A 17,147-nucleotide genomic window follows, 5' to 3' on the forward strand; every position below is an offset into this window, starting at 1 on the left:
GAATCTGATCTCAGGTCAAAATGTGTTAATAACTGCTAGTGTACAGTCAGTGTCAACTATAAGATATGTATGAGTCTAGTCCCTGAATGACTTGTCTCGGTTCAGTAGTTTTCAACCCTTTTCGTATCAAGGCCCATTATTTATTCAGCGTTTAGCCACGGACCACCACCTGATGACATTGTAGCCTTGCAGACCCAAGAGGCCCAAGAGAGATGTTGTTCACAAATCCATGCTGTATTGATGTGGTATACCATTAGGAGAGACAACAGCAAACGTTGATCAAAATAACAGGTCTTCTACATTCTCTAATTGTGTAGACTTAACAAACTAAACAAACGTAATGCATGATGTTTACCAATAATTTAAGTCTTGAGAGCATGAAATGTAACCAAACCATTTGGTTTCCTTTTTTGCTCTCAAGAGTTATAGGTCTATGAGGGTCCATTTGATTACCAACTCTCCATCATTTAGCATGGGGACCACCTTGGAACCCTGTCAAGGGAAGACCCACTGGTGGTCCCCGGATGGTTGAAAAGTGAAAACCACTGCACTAGTCGAATGGCAGATGTGACTTATGCCTTGGAATGCGTTCTGAGGGCAGCATTCAATTTCATTGGCCCTCCAATCAGCAAGAGTGGGAGGTGGGGCTAATAGTGGGAGGGGGCGGGGCTAAGAGTGTGAGGCAGGTTCAATGGGATTTTGAATAGAGGGTATGCGCCTTAGAGTATATATGAATAGAGACGGCACCCGGATGAAACCCTGAGGCGAAATGGACATAGTGGCCGAATTTGATATTGCAGCGTGGGCCCAAACACATGAACGCGCTGGTCCGTTGACTATCATTGTGCACGTTCACGATGACACGTGAACGCTGAATGCCTGCAATGATAGTCAGCGGCAGCGCGTTCATGTGTTTGGGCCCAATCCATCCCAGAATGCACTCTGTTCCTACCCAGAATGCACAGTGAAATCGCCTCATGCGCTTTTGAGCAACTTAATGCAAGTGGATGGGAGGAGAACTCGGGTGCCGTCTCTATTCATATATACTCTAAGGTATGCGCATGCATAAAGTGAATGGCAGATCGAGTGGCAAAGTGAGTGGTGAGGTGAAGTGAGTTTAACTTAGCTTAACCCATTCAGCGCTATCATTTATTGAAAAATTAGGATCTAATTCATGCCAGCATTTATTTAATTTGAGCTCTTATTTTGAAAAGCCGCCATTTCCGCTCCACAAGCAGTAGTCATAAGTTAGGAATATACACGGAGCTGGGCAGGCCTTGTTTACATTGTGAATCCAGACCGGAGCTCTGGAGAGCTCCAGATTGTCAGCTCTGTGCCGTCAAAGAAACGCTGTTTTGACCAAAAATGCCATCTGGGACAAGGAATAGGAGATACAGGCGATTGAAAGAAAGGGATAGAATGGATTCATGTCTTCGTCAATGTAATACAAAATATGACATTAGCAAGCCCATACAGTCACCTCAGTGTTAAATAATCATAAACAATGCTATGCAGGTGGTTGTTTAAATCCAATGCGTGAAATACTTGTTGCATAAAGCAATCAGACAGGCACATGCACACACAGGCAGATCGAGTTTCAAAAGAAGAGGGAAAAAAAGATGAACAATTTTCACACCACGGTAATTTTCTTTTAATTTTCCTCCGCGGGTGGAATCGGATGAAATCCATTACATGGGCTACTGTCGCTGGGAACGTTTCATTTTCTCCAGTGCCTCGGCTGAAACCCACCTTATTGCTGTTCCTCTCCGCCTCCCCCTCACCCCTGCTGTAATGAGAGAATATTTCCCCAGAGTCGGAAAGAGGATATAAGTGAGATTTACTTTAAGGAACTTTATTGAGCAAACAGTTCCGTCTCGGTTGGCATTCACTTTGATTCGACGCCCGATATGGTAATAAGCTGAACATACGTAGTCAGAGGCTGAGATCTCTTTGGGCCGAATATTGCACCCAGTAAAATCATTCTGACTCTGAGGCTATGTTTAAACAGAAACGATACGTGTAGAAATAAAACGTTGCAGTGCCTTTTTGTTGTCATTGTCGTGAGTGTCCATTGTTACACTATGTGACTGTGAGCTTAAATGATCACAGAGGGTTCTACTGCGTTGATGTGAAATTAGTGTCCAAATCCTCACAGATGACGACTCAGAGGGGTAGCATTTTAATATAAAAACTCGGCAGAGCACTCCAGCAGGGTGTCGAAATATTTTATTGAATTCCCCAGCTAGACAAAGATCAAACACTTAGGTGGGAGATTGCGGTCCTGGTCTGACATTTATCTATTTATCTTTCAGAGGAGAAGAGGAGGAAAAAAAAGGAAGAAAATAAATCAATCGGAGGCTTTAGAAATGAGAAGAGGTTGGCTTGGAGACATGAGAGATGCCTTGTCACATGCCATTAGCTAGAACTTGTTCAACATACAGCCTCGAGAGACTGCGAAGGCCCCAGGTTCTTTTACAAGTTGATTAGCTGGCGTGCTGCTGCTGTAGCGGAGTAGTTGGGAGCAAGGCTGTGGCAATCTAATCACTAATTAGAACAGGACTAGGTCCAGGTTTTCAGTGTGACACATCACCTGTTGATGTTCTCCCGACAATACGCCTTCAGTGCTGTGGCTTAGTGCGTGAGAGAGGGGAGCATTCTTGTTTGGCATGTATGCCGTTTTACAGAGTGGGCGTTTTGCTGGTTGGCGTTTGAGCAGGCGTTCATTTAGGGCCTGCTGCCATGCCTTACGGGCTTTAATCTCCACGGTTGTTATACTCGGTTATGTGGATGAACTGCAAATAAAAGTTACCTGATCGGTAAGAGCATTGGGACTTGGAATTGGCTTTCTTTTCAGCTACTATGAGAAAACACAGTGAATGCATAGTTTTCTTCTCTCTGCCAGTGGCGTATCCAGGAATTACGTTTTGGGCAGGCAAGATAAGTGTTAATTGTCGTCTCCCCGCGCACAATCGTAGCACTAAAGGTTTTCAAAGAGATATACCTGCCAGACGAGTAGGATACAAAGGCTGAAAGGCATGCATTTACATTCCAATGGGTGATTGAGGGTCGCGCTTTACCGCAACGGCCAATCAGCTGTCCATTAATAGTTCTCAGGTCTTGTTTTTGTCGTCTTTTTTTCCTCATTGTATGGATTTTGGCCAGGCCAGAAATGGATTTGGACAGGCGGACGCCTGCCCTCGCCTTATTGTAGATACGCCTCTGCATAGTTTTCTTCTCTCTGCCTCCGCTGGTGTCCCCCTCCTTCCAAGTTCCAACCCCCACTGTCAACTCCCCTGTGAGGCATAATGCTAATGGAGTTTATCTGGAGTTCAGAGCCGCACTCGTAACATCTAAAACATTTTGCATATCCATAAGCATTTTCAGAAGCGATATTTAAATGTTCTTTTTTCTACAAAGACAACCTTGTTCTGCCTTTTCAGTATAGTCCACAGTGAAGATTGACAGGAAACAGAGAGAGAGAGAGAGAGAGAGAGAGAGAGAGAGAGAGAGAGAGAGAGAGAGAGAGAGTCAGGGAGTGACATATGCACCAAGGGACTGCCAGGCTCGGGAATTGGAACCGGGGCTCGTTGTCAGGCACCAGAGCTTATGATGTGGTACGCAGCTTAACCACTCGGTGCCCCCGTTGTTTATATTTTCAAAGGCTTGTACACAGTAAGTTTGATGTGACGTGCAACGACCAGAACCTTCCTGACCCACGGGTCGTGCAACGACCAGAACCTTCCTGACCCACGGGTCGTGCAACGACCAGAACCTTCCTGACCCACGGGTCGTGCAGGTTTTAGTAAAGCGGTACACAGTAAGTTTGATGTGACGTGCAACGACCAGAACCTTCCTGACCCACGGGTCGTGCAACGACCAGAACCTTCCTGACCCACGGGTCGTGCAGGTTTTAGTAAAGCGGTTCAACTCTGCCCACAAAAATGTATGGCTCTGGTCCAGTTTGGGTTATTGACGTTTCGGTGTCTCAGTGGTGTGGGTTTTAAAAATGCGTGCGTGCGTGCGTGCGTGCGTGCGTGCGTGCGTGCGTGCGTACGTGCGTGTGTGCGTGTGTGTGTGTGAAATCTGAAGTGGGATGAACGGCGGAAGCGTTTGAACTGCCATCCAATTTATGTAGTAGTTCAAATACCATGAACGGAGCGTTGTTATTCATGTATACATGTATATTCATGTCTATAAAGCCTTCCTCTCTAGCAACAGCCATGATGTGAATAGAGAGAGATGTGCAGAGAGACAGAAAGAGACCAAGAGAGAGAGAGAGCGATAGAGAGAGATAGAGAGAGAGACAGAGAAAGACAGAGAGAAAGCCAATGTTAGGAGGGATAGAGCTGACTGAAAGTAATGAGAGCGATTCAACTGCACTGTCTGAACGCGAAGGTGCACCTGGCACTCGAGGGATATATAATTTTCTCATGCAAAAGAACCATATGTTATTCGATTGACAATAAATACATGAAAAGTTCCATCGGCTATTAAAGATGAGCACTTACAAAAATCTAATTTAATGGCACACCGTGGCGTAATGGGATTTGTCGCCTGTTAGTGCCGCCAACAATCGCCCTGATTGTCTGTGATTGATCCTTGATTAGATCCTTGATTAAATCATGTACGCATTTGCCAACCGAGGAAAGCATCCTTAACGTGGACATTCACACCAAAGGCGTGAAGTGTATTGTTTATCCAGGTTCATTTTAAGAGCCCTCAATTGGCCCTTGTGTATAGTTTTGTATATAGTCTCATTGTTCTTCCATTTCAAATTCTAAATAAGAAATTCTATTGGTTAAAATGTGTAACCACAACTGTAGAAAGGTATGTACAATGAAGTGCTGAGAATCGATTTAATCGGAAGACAAATCTTGATCATGGAATATGCACTTGTACATCATGTTGCTGTGCCAAAGCTCCAGATATATCACAAAAAGCCCATCTTGCCCGTTCTTATTTCTCCTTAACAAATCACCCACACACCCATCGAGGCCATCATTGGGGGGATATCAACTGTTGCATCAACAACCTCACCCCGCACCTTCGCGCAATTCTCCATCTCAACCCTGCGCGGTTGGTTACCAAGGTAACCGTGGAAGTTGTCAGACTAAGAATGTGCCGTTCAAAGGACTGCGAACAGAACGCCGCACTGCTTTAGACCTTGAAGACTGACTTACAGAAGGCTCTGCATGGAGGCTCAGGTGGGGGCTGTTAAACCGCCCTGACCAAACGAGAGTGGTGTATTTCCACTTGAGCTTCAGCGTGCTGCAATAATGGCTGTACGGCGTTTAGTTGCTGCTGTGTTGGGAAACAGCAACAACGATACATTTCCCCGGGGAGAAGAAACGACATGATATGTATTGGGAGATAATTATTTCCTTCCAATCTTCCCCGGCCCTGCCCCTCTGCGCTCTTCCTTTGGGTCCCATCTGTGACTGACCTGTACTCTCTAGGGGACATTGTGGATGTGAGTGGGCGTCCGCATTAACATGCAACACACCGGGGGGGGGGGGGGGGGGGGGGGGGGGGGGCTACATAGTGTGTGTGTACGTGCATGCATTGTGTGTAATGTGTATAGTGCATTCATCTGTAATGTAGCAGGCAGATGTGCGCATGCGTGCAAACGCACATACATACTCGCATGTTACTGTGCACGCAGGAGCACGTCAGGGCACATTACAGGCAGGAAATCTAAACGTGATCCAGTTACCGTTTCCCCACCATCCAAAAGAAATGATGTGGAGGAAGAATAGAAAAAAATAGCACAAAATCAGCAGCATCAAAACCAATTCAACCCTTCCGGACGCAACAAGTCTTGAAGGGTGAATGGTGTGAGAGTGAGGGATGATGATGGGCTTATCGTGACATCCTGGTGCCCCGTGAACGCTTCCACAGGAGGCTCGGGGAGGCCATCCATCTTTCTGTTGGGACAGGAAGACAAATAGGCTGCTGACACTCTCCTGTGAGTGGCTGTCATACATCTCTCTCATCATTATTGAGCTGTCGGGGGGGATGCCCCCGTCCACCCCGTGTCACTTCTCCAACATTTCCACTCATGAGAATCCGATGCGATGACTTTGGCTGAGAGCCTCTTAAAGTGCATGTTGAATTGTATAAGAAAGTCAAAGGCTTACCGGGTTACGGTTCAAGTTTGAGTCTACGGCATGGATACTTGTTTGCTAATCGTGAAAACTGTCAAGGGGGATTATACTGTAGCTTTGTGTCAATAAGTTGTTTGTCTCATGCATAACAAACATATCTAGTGCTGAGATATTATGGCAATCGTGCCCTTGTTAACTTTAACAATGGATAAATGTATAATTCTTCGGATCTTTCCTACTTATACAGTTACCGTATCAAATTGAGCTAAATAATCACACCCGTGTGAAGTGAGGGGCGATCTTATCATCGTACATCATACGTAATCTCATTCCGGCCAATCAGAATTTGCGTCCTCACCTTCGTCTTCAATGTTTGCGTTACGCAGTGTTAAACACTCAAAATTGTCCATTCATTGTCAACGGGATGTAATGTTCGTGTAGGTTTTGTAAGTTTGTGCACACACACCAAAAGCTGGACATATAGGAGCTACTATTTGAGTGTTAGATTGATGTGAGCGCCCACACTCAATTTCCAAGAGCAATTACCTTTGTCACGCCTTCTTGGTGGATCTATTTACGCAGCCGTGAAACTTCAAAGCTGCTCCCCTAAAATACCCACGCTCTGACCCAGGAGGAAATGGCGAACGCTGCTGAGAATGGCTAAGAATAGAATGGGTGAGGTGCGACGAGAGGGAGATTGAGACGAGTCGATACCAAAGCCAACAGGCTCGTCACCCCACATCCGGAACTTATCTGTTTTCCTTCTGGTTGACTGCTCGGTGTAATCACCTGGTGCGTGTAAATCTCATTATTCCCAGTCCCTGGTCTCCGGAGGTGGGGTGGAATAGCAACTATGGCTGGGTTGCATATTGAAATGTTGACCCCGGCATTAATTGGGCAGCATTGCCTGGCGTTCTCACCCTGACAGAGGGCAAGGGGGGGGGGGGGGGTTGCTTTCCTCAGCACGTCTGTGGGGAGTGGCAGTTGCTTGAAGCTGTGGGTGTAGAGTGCCCAGGCAGTTAATGTACAATAGGTCACTCAATCTCATTAGGAGCGCTCTAAGGCTGGCATATTGCCGGCGCCGTTTATTGCTTGTTGTTGATCAAAGGGCTATTTATTCTTCAGTATAAAGAAACTCATTAAGACAAACAATAATTACGATGCTCCAAAACATGAAGCACTTTAGCTATTAAGGCCTTTTGGAAGGAACAAATCAAATAAAGACATGAGCTCTGTGAGTTAGTCTTTCTGTATGTGCCAGTATTGGGTTAGCCTGGTGGAACCACTCCCCCTGCTGGACAACATTTGCATTCTGCCAGAAGGGTGAATCTCTCGGGCAGAGACGATACATGTACTCCCGGACCAATTCTGGCCGGAGCGATATGCGGCCATATGCGGCCGCTAGAGGCGGGATCAACGCAAGACTTATGACATATTGAAGCTGTGCCACAGCGCAAATGTAAACTCAACCTAACTCGAAATTATTATGGAGATATCAGATTTTTGTCCCACTGCTTCCGGGTTCATCGTTTCTGCTTGAGAGAGCCCAGATGCAGGCAGGAGGAGGGAACTGGTGAACTCAATACTGCCGCAATCTGGCAGAGTCAGGTTAGTCTTGGGTGGGCCATGGAAACCCTTTTTTAATAAATAAATACTATGAATCAATAATAAATGAATAATATATAAAAAAAAAGCTTGGTCCGGCATCTCGCACATGCATGCGGGCCCACCCACTCCTGGCCAGGCCCACCCAAAACTTCAGTTCTGTCTTCGCCACTGGTGTGTGCAGGCGGGCGGACGGCCGGGCTCGCGTGCATGTGTGTGTGTGTGTGTGTGCGCGCGTGTGTGTCCATGTGTGTGTGCGCGTCCGTGTGTGTGTGTTCGCGTCCGTGTGTGTGTGTGTGTGTGTGCGCGCGCGCGCGTCTGTGTGTGTGTGTTCGCGTCCGTGTGTTTGTGTGTGTGTGTGCGCGTCCGTGTGTGTGTGTTCGCGTCCGTCCGTCCGTGTGTGTGTGTGTGTGTCTGTGTGTGTGTGTGTGTGTGTGTGTGTGTGTGTGTGTGTGTGTGTGTGTGCGCGCGCGCGCGAGCGAGCGGGCGTCCATGCGAGCAGACACGGCCACCCCTGAGATTAGACTGCAATAAAGAAGGATGAACAACAGATCTTGAAACCTCCAGATCGCGCTCCAGACACCGTCGGTCTTACTGGAAATCAATCCGCTCGGTCAGGCCTCTTTGTGCACTGGGTATAAGTGGGAGAGGAGGTGAGAGAGAGAGAGAGAGAGAGAGAGAGAGAGAGAGTCAAGGAGAGAGAGTCAAGGAGAGAGAATTGGCATGAGTGAGAGGGTTGATTGAAAGCACACTTTGGTCAGCCAGATTAGTGGAGTGCAGCTCCCAGCACTCAAGTCTCATATGAGGTCAATATGAACCTGGGGGGGGGGGGGGGGGGGGAGATCTGGACAGAAGACATACTGTAGCTCTGGGTTGTTTCTTGTTTGTTCATAACATTCACCGTCCAATGCTGAGACCTATTGAACGTTGTTGGTTTCAAAATGCCAATATATCTGTACCACATTAACACAGTGGTTTTCAACCCTTTCCATATCAAGGCCCATTATTGTCTTCACCAGGCCGAAGGCATGGGGAGAGAGTATGTTTTGCACTCCGTCCGTGTGTGTGTGTGTCCGTCCGTCCTTCCTTCCGTCCGTCCGTTACCAGCTAATCTCCAGCACCGTTGTCCCGATCCATGCCAAACTTTGCACACACACTCACTGGATGCCAACAACGAACCTCTGCCCCAAATATTCCTCAACGGCCTGTTATAGCGCCACCATGAGGCCGATTTAGACAAAACACATTACTGTCGATTACTCGTACACATTTTATCCATACATCACACAATTCAGTATACACTATCTCCATAGTCATGTGATCAACACGGATCTGCACCATTTCCCATCTTCCATCCTGATTGGCTAAGATTGGCTTCCAAAGCTCACATGATTGGTCTGTTTCGAACAAAATGCCACAAATCACAAACATAGTGTGCAATTTCTGTGAAATTATACACGCACATTTCCACTAGGCAGAGGACGACATGCCACTCATTTTTTTCCAAATCAGCCTCACGGTGGCGCTATAACAGGGCAATTCCTATTTTTACCTATAACTGCATCGATCTGTATACAACTTATATATGCGCACTCCCTAGAGGCCATGGAAAAACATTTTCCCTGCATCCCGCCACATCTGCCGGTTATAGCGCCACCATGAGGCCGATTTCTGCAAAACACATTGTTCATGTTAATCGCACAGATTTCATCCAAATCTCACGCAAATCGGTACACATGATCTCTGTAGTCATGTGATCAAGACGAGTCTGTTGGATTTCTCAGATTCTACACTGATTGGCTAAGATTGCCTTCCAAAGTTTTCAGGAGTGGCCCGTTTTGTACAAAATGTCTTGCTCATCCAGAATTCTATCCTCAGAGATGCTATGAGTGATCTGGCTCTGCATTTCCTCAACAAAATGAAGAAAATTGTTGCAAAAAACAGACAAACAAAAAAACATGTTTATATTACTCCTGAACATTTTGCCAAACATCACACACACTTTGTGTTTTGCACTCCGTCCGTGTGTGTGTCCTTCCGTCCGTCTGTTACCAGCTAATCTCCGGCACCGTTAACCCGGTCGATGCCAAACTTTGCACACACACTCCCTGGATGCCAACGATGAACCTCTGCCCCACATTTTCCAGAACGGCCTGTTATAGCGCCACCATGAGGCAGCTTTTCACATGTTTTACCTAAAACTGCACCGATCTGCGTCAAACGTTGCATGCACACTCCCTAGAGGCCAAGGACAAACCTTTGACCTGCATTTTCCGCATCTGCCTTTTATAGCACCACCAGGAGGCCGACCTTTGTAAAACAATTTTTTTGATATTACTCCTCCAGATTCTGTCCAAAAATCTCACAAATCGTTACACAGTATCTCTATGGTCATGTGCTCAAGTCGGATCTGTCCAATATTTCATATTCCATCCTAATTGGCTATAATTGGCTTTCACAGTTTGCAAGATCCGTTTTGAACAAAAGCCTCAAATCATGAACGCAGCGTGCAATTTACGTGAAATCTTTCACACATTTTCTTACTAGGCTGAGGAACATATCCCACCCTCATCCAATTGCCATCAAAGGCGTATGAAGAAATGGCACCCTTTTCACATTGGCCTATTATAGCGCCACCAGGAGGCCACAACCTGACCTGCCCTGGTGGAGACCTGTGCCCCGAGGGGCACTTTTTCTAGTTTATTCTGCATTTGAGCCACGGACCACCATTTGATGACATTTTAGGTTCTCAGACCCAAAACGTACAATGTGTAGGATAAGATTTTGTCCACAATTCCATGCTGTGTTGATGTGGTACCGCATAGGAGAGATAACAGGCAATACGTTGATACAAAATAACAATTATTCTACATTCTCTAATTGTGTAGGACTTCTTGTTTAAGTAATGCAGATGTTTAAAAAATAATGTTCATTTTACACTCGCAGGAGTTAAAGATCTATAAGGGTCCATTTGGTTACAAACTCTCCATCATTTAGTTGGGGATCATCTGGAAGCCCCTCAACGGCCGCTGGTGGTCCCCAGAACCACTGGTTGAAAACCACTGCTTTAACAGAATACCCATACAGAGGTGAGAAGAGGTAGCCTGGCTTATTTGGCCAGACTCATACCATGGATTCACTGACGCTTAGGGGAATACCACCCATTTTCAACATTTTACTATGTCATTAAAGGTGTAGTGATGTATGCCCATATGATGACTATATCTGTGGTCATCATATGGGCAAATTCTCATTTTTGGGTGTTTTTATATCAAAAGTCCATAAAAATATTGTTTGAATTACTTCCTTACTTCCTAATTAGACCTTACCTTACGTTATGATGGAGTCAGATGGAACACAGCTGTAGGCTATTGACCATTTGCAGACCACGTCCATGTTTCCATCAGAGTTTGGAAGCACTCGTTTTCAGTAAAGCAATGTCCTGCTGCCTCTTGCATTAAGTGCTAATTCAAAACAGGTGGTACAGGTGGAGTTTTTTACAGGTGGAGTTTTCCAAACTCCAGCACTCAAGAAAAAGAATCACCTGCAAGGACACAAAGTAGCTCATAACATGTCTACAGTGGATTTTTATGAAACAAACACTTTGAGGATAGAAAGAGAATAATTCAAGCTTTCCGTACTGCTGCAATGTTGGTGAGTTTGACGTTGTTTAATACAATCAGATAGACTTTTCTGTTTGGATGAATGGGCTGCCAATGGAAGTTGCACCTAGGTAGCACCTTGCTATTAACTTATATGGTAAGATGGCCGCGGTCTGCATATGGAGAATACAGTAGGAGGATTGTGATATTTGTTGTTTTTTGAGGAGCGCTAGCCCCTCCTATATGCCCAGCTTTGTCTGTTTGTGTGTACCCCATAGGGATGATTTAATTGGCTGAGCACCCTAGCGATGATTTGATTGGCTGAGCAAATTAAGTCATTACATCACCTAATCATAGCAACATGAGTTAGAATTCCCTCCTCGATGTTGTAAGATGATAAGAGCGCCCCTCACTTCACACAGGTGTGATCTTTCTATTATATTCCATGAGGGTGCTTTCAACCATTTTATGGTCCCCCATTGGATGATGAAATGTCACCCTTGGCATTATGACCAATCACAGTAATCAGATCAATGGCCATGCAAGCACATCCTCTTCTGTAATGGCCAATTGCATCCCATGCCATTTAAAAAAAAGGTCTATTGCCATTTCACAAAATTCTCCTGTGTACATATACGGTACGCCTGTGTTAACTAAATGGAAAATAGAGCCAGCTCATATTCTGCGTGTCATACAGCATACATGGGCAACTGGCGGCCCGGGGGCCACATACAACCCCCACCTTTTGTGGCCCTCTGTTTAATTAATATTGCTGGAATACTGATGAATTATTTATTTCAGCTGTTACAATTCCAATCATGCAAACATGAACAGCTTTAATTACTTCAGTCTAAAATGGTAGCTTAATGAGAAGCATTACAATGTTATTGTCTTTTTTTTATGTCCAATGTATTTGTATTTTGTTCATAATAAAGTTAACATAACTATAATTAAAGGCATTTGAAACGCATTTGAAATTAAATAATTGTTTTACTTTTCAGGATTCCAATTCCAAAATAGCAAAGAATAATTCAGCATTTCAATTCAAATATAGCAAAAGTAGCCGATCAACTATTGTAGATCGGCTATTTTTGCCCACTTGCCACGACAGTGATATGCAATGTGGCCCACGGGAGTGAGTGTGGAGATATAGTGGCCCTCTCCATCATCAAAGTTGCCCATCCCTGTCATATAGTATATCGTGCTGACCATGAATACAGCCAGGCAAGAGAAATATTGACAGAAATGTCAAACGGTGGAGGAGAAATGAGAGGAAAGAGAGAGAATTAATGCAAACAGGGAGCGAACGATCGGGGAGGAGAGAGGGGATTGAAGAGAGATACAAGAAAGCATGTATGCTTGCTGTTGCTTGTGCCTTAGAAATTGAGCGAACATTCTCTTGTGTGCACCATACTGGGTTTTTATTCATAAGCCAAGCTGTTGCGTGTCTTTGGCCAGGGACATATTAGGTTGCTGAGAGAGAAATGATCGGGAGCCCCATAGAAGACTGCATGTTGTCAAGTCAATGCCTATTGAAATGATGGACAATGACTTTCCTCCGAAGGCAGAAAGCCTGACCTTCAGCAATTGTAACTCTTTCAGCATTCTGTAAAGAAGAACTCTGTCTGTCTGTCTGTCTGTCTGTCTGTCTGTCTGTCTGTCTGAAATATATTTGAGATATATAACCAAAAGTGGTGCAACTCCCCCCCCCCCCCCCCCCTCTCTCTCTCTCTCTCTCTCTGTCTCTCATTAGCAGGCAACAGTGCAGCACTATCTCTCTCTCTCTGTTTCTGGCACAACAGCGCCACTTTTGCCCCTACTGGTACTCATAGTCACATAGTTAGGTGAACACATAGTTAGGTTAACACGGACATTGCTGTTCCTTGGAGTGGTTGCACCACTCAAAAATAAAAATCACACCTGTGTGAAGTGAGGGGCGCTCTTGTCATTATACATCATCTCACGAACAACTGAATTTATGTGATTGGTTAGCTGATTTGCTCGTCTACATATGACGTAAATTTCCCCTTCATTGTCACTGGCATTTAATGTTTGTGTTGCCACAAATTTACGTCATATTTGGCGGACATTTGACCTAATTTCTCCTTTCATCGTCAATGGCAAATATTGCGATGTGTGGGGACAAAATGTACGTCATATTTGGCGGACATTTGACCTAATTTCTCCATTCATTATCAATGGCAAATATTGAGATGTGTGCGGACAAAAGCTGTATATAGGAGGGGCTAGCGCCCCTCAATAATAATAATCACACTTGTGTGAAGTGAGCGGTGCTCTTATAGCATGATGATGCATGCTGATGATAACGTCATCATACATCACATTCCGTGCTCAGCCAATCAGCTGAGCACACGCCTTAACTGGTCGGACATACACACAAAGCCAAAAAAATATATATATGTTAATGACATATAAAAGATTTTGAACACTTTCCTGGGGGTTTTTATGTGTGTAATATGTGGTTTTAGATATTTTAGATTTTAGCAGTGAGTCCAGTGTCTCTGATGTCATGGACACAGGGCTCACTTCCTTCCTGGACTACAATTCCCATAATTACACACACACATATTACACACACCCCCAGGAAAGTGTTCTAAATCTTCTAAATGTCATTAACTTATATATTTATTTTTGCAAAAAGGGTGAAGTTTCCCTTTAACCCTGTAAGACCCAACGATGCTTCTCGGTAACATTTTAATTTTAATGAATCACTTGTTTTTTTTTTACCACAACAGCTTCCAATGCTGGCACTAGCTATACCACGCTTTGACCGATGGTACTAGTTTGTTCCAGATATCTGGTGCATTAAAAACTAAACAGTACCAGATGAAATCTAAGAGGAAAGAAAGTCAGCACTGCATGCGATCTTCTCCACATCACGGGGGAGGTGGACGGACAGCCCCGGCCCACCCGCACGCAGCACATCTGAAATCTCCCCACACATTTAATTACAGGTACTGTTGGCCAGTTGGCCAGCTAAGGCACAGAGCTGATTTGCATTAAGTTTGAGCTGCAGGGCAGCTAGAGCCCATAGCTAGGTCGTCGTGCTGACGAGACTTCAAACACTAGCTAAAGAATCACAGGGAGGGAGTGGTTGGGCCAAGAGTGATACAGTACATTTACAGCATATATATAATGTCCGATTGTAGGTTTGTTATCACTAGGTCCACAGGGGGGTGCCCCGGGGGGGGGGGCAGCTATTACTGAGGTGTACCATTAACTGATTAGTTACACCTGGCCCACAGGGCACTGCTCCATGGATTAGTGCCCTGTGGCTATAATCAGTTAATGGTACACCTCAGTAATGGCCGCGCCCACTGGTTCCCAAACTTTGTCATGTCAAGGACCCACAAATTGACATTTATTACCCTGCGGATCCCCATTTGAGAAAGATATGCCAGGGACCCCTCATAAGAGAAGAATTTTACGGCTCTAGCAGTGATTCTCAGCCATTTTAATTTCTAGGATCCTCAGTTTGACATGCATTAGGCTACGGTCCCCCATTGAATGGCATTTCTATCTCCCGGACCCCATTTTATGTTGTAAAATCAATGTTGATTTAACAAAACAGACCCATAAGGGTCAGTTTGGTTCCTATCATGATAGATAGATAGATAGAGTTTTTATTAAAGTGTCCTACATCATAAGATGCCCAGCCCACACGGGCTTACAAGACACTCACAAAATTTTACATATATAATGATACATATACACAAATAGACAGTTACTCATGGATACATCGTTCTCCAACGTAACTGCCATGCCTTCTCTATGAATTTTCCAAAAACAAAAACTTAATTACTGAACAACCAATTTAACATAAAACACTCAGACATCCAAAACAGATCTGGGTTCTTATCCTGAATTTTTTCAAATAAAAAGTTTCTTAAATCATGATATAGTGGACAATAGAAAACCAAATGAAACTCATCCTCTACAACTCCCAGGTCACAAAGAGCACACAGTCGCTGCTCCTCAGGAATGCCAGTATATATCTACCCACCTCAACTGCCAGAGGTAAAGCACCAGATCTTAACTGGGCACAGAGGGACCTCTGTCCTCTTTTTAAATTAAATACAACATAAGGTTCAGTCATGTAGTCCTCTTTGAATTGAAACAATGTCCACCCTCCATTGCTGCTGATGTAACATTGACAGTTTATATTTGACTGTATCAATGTTACAATGAAGGTTATTTAAGAAATATATGTTTAAGTCAGAAAGTGAGAAAATTGAGGAAACCTCTTATCCATGGATGATTACATCTTTTATTCCAATTAAATATAATTTCCGTAAGCCTCTCTTCTGGCAGTTGGGTAAGGCGATTCCATAATCTGATCATTTCACATCTCTGCCTTGTCAGGCAGCTTTCCCAACCTGTGTCACCTTCAATGGCCAACTTAGTGGTATACTTATGCACCCAGAGAAAACACCTCAAAGCTCTACTCTGAATGTTTTTACATTCGGTAGCCTCCTCAAAGCCCCACACACCTGCTGCATAAAACAAAATGGAAGAAATTAAAAGCTTTATGACACCATGGGTGTCATAAAGCTTGGTAAATGTAGCAAAACCTAAATCAGGGCACAATTTAATTTTACTTAATATGGCACCTAATGCTCTACCTGCTGAGTCAGCCAATACCAATATCTATATATCTATCATCTAGCTAGGGACCCCCACTTTGGGAAGCACTGAGCTATAGGGCACACCTCTGTGGATTCGTCTATACAGGCAGTTCGACATATAGACTATAGCTCTCTATAGCTGGCGACTGAATTTCCCATGAGAGATCAATACATGTCTCTCTACCTGCCTGCCTACCTACCTACCTGCCTACCTACCTACCTACCTACCTACCTACCTACCTACCTACCTACCTACCTACCTGCCTGCCTGCCTGACTGCCTGCCTGCCTGCCTGCCTGCCTGCCTGCCTGCCTGCCTGCCTGTCTGTCTGTCATTCAGTGGTGTGTTCTCCTGACAACCCGCCGTGCCGTGGCCTCTGGCCTGTCCACCCCCGCGTGGACGTGGAGCCGCAAATGAGCTCATTTAAACCCTGAGAGATTCTCAGGCGGGGCCAAACGTCATCCTTCTGCCCTGACAGGATGTCAGAGGGGCCGCGAGCCCATCCTCCACAGGACTGCCACACTGCGTGGCCTGTTAGCTTCAAAGTCAATAAGGAACATTTCCCTCAAGGGTTCTGTTTTCTTCTCCACTGCATGGTTAGACTGTTTGTGTTTATCAGTGAAATTCCAGCATTAAGTCGTATACAATACATGTGTGTGTGAGAGAGTGCACACAACATAATATCTTAATTTCCCATGTGAAAAGCATACTATCACTGATTGGATGCAACTTTAATAGCCGTACTGTACACTCTGTATCTTCAGTGCTTCTCTTGTGTTTGAAAGTGCTTCGGTCGTCTTCTGTGGAATGATCGAGAGCTGAGCCCAAAGCATGAAACCTGCTGCTCCCCAGTTTCCCACGATGACATCCTCCTTTTTAGTTGTTCGAGGCATTTTGAATGTGCGTTTGCCATTGGCTCTTTCTAGTGTGAAAGTATGTTGTAACATGGAGAAACAATGTTCTGCTCATCAAGTCCTGTCCTCTGGCCATGTGGGATTCAACAGCTTGACACTAGGATGGATGTCTCAACGTACGGTGCATGCTGAAGACATCAAGTGGAGTTCTAATACAGTAATACCTCGCAATTTATAGACAACTGAGTGACGACGTGTTTGATTACAGAGATGAAACACCGATATCGGTATGGCGTCTTACAGTACTGTAGCGGCCGGCTATGGCTTCAGCCAATG

The sequence above is a fragment of the Electrona antarctica genome, assembly GCF_951216825.1.
Source record: "Electrona antarctica genome assembly, chromosome: 1".
Classification (NCBI taxonomy): Eukaryota; Metazoa; Chordata; class Actinopteri; order Myctophiformes; family Myctophidae; genus Electrona; species Electrona antarctica.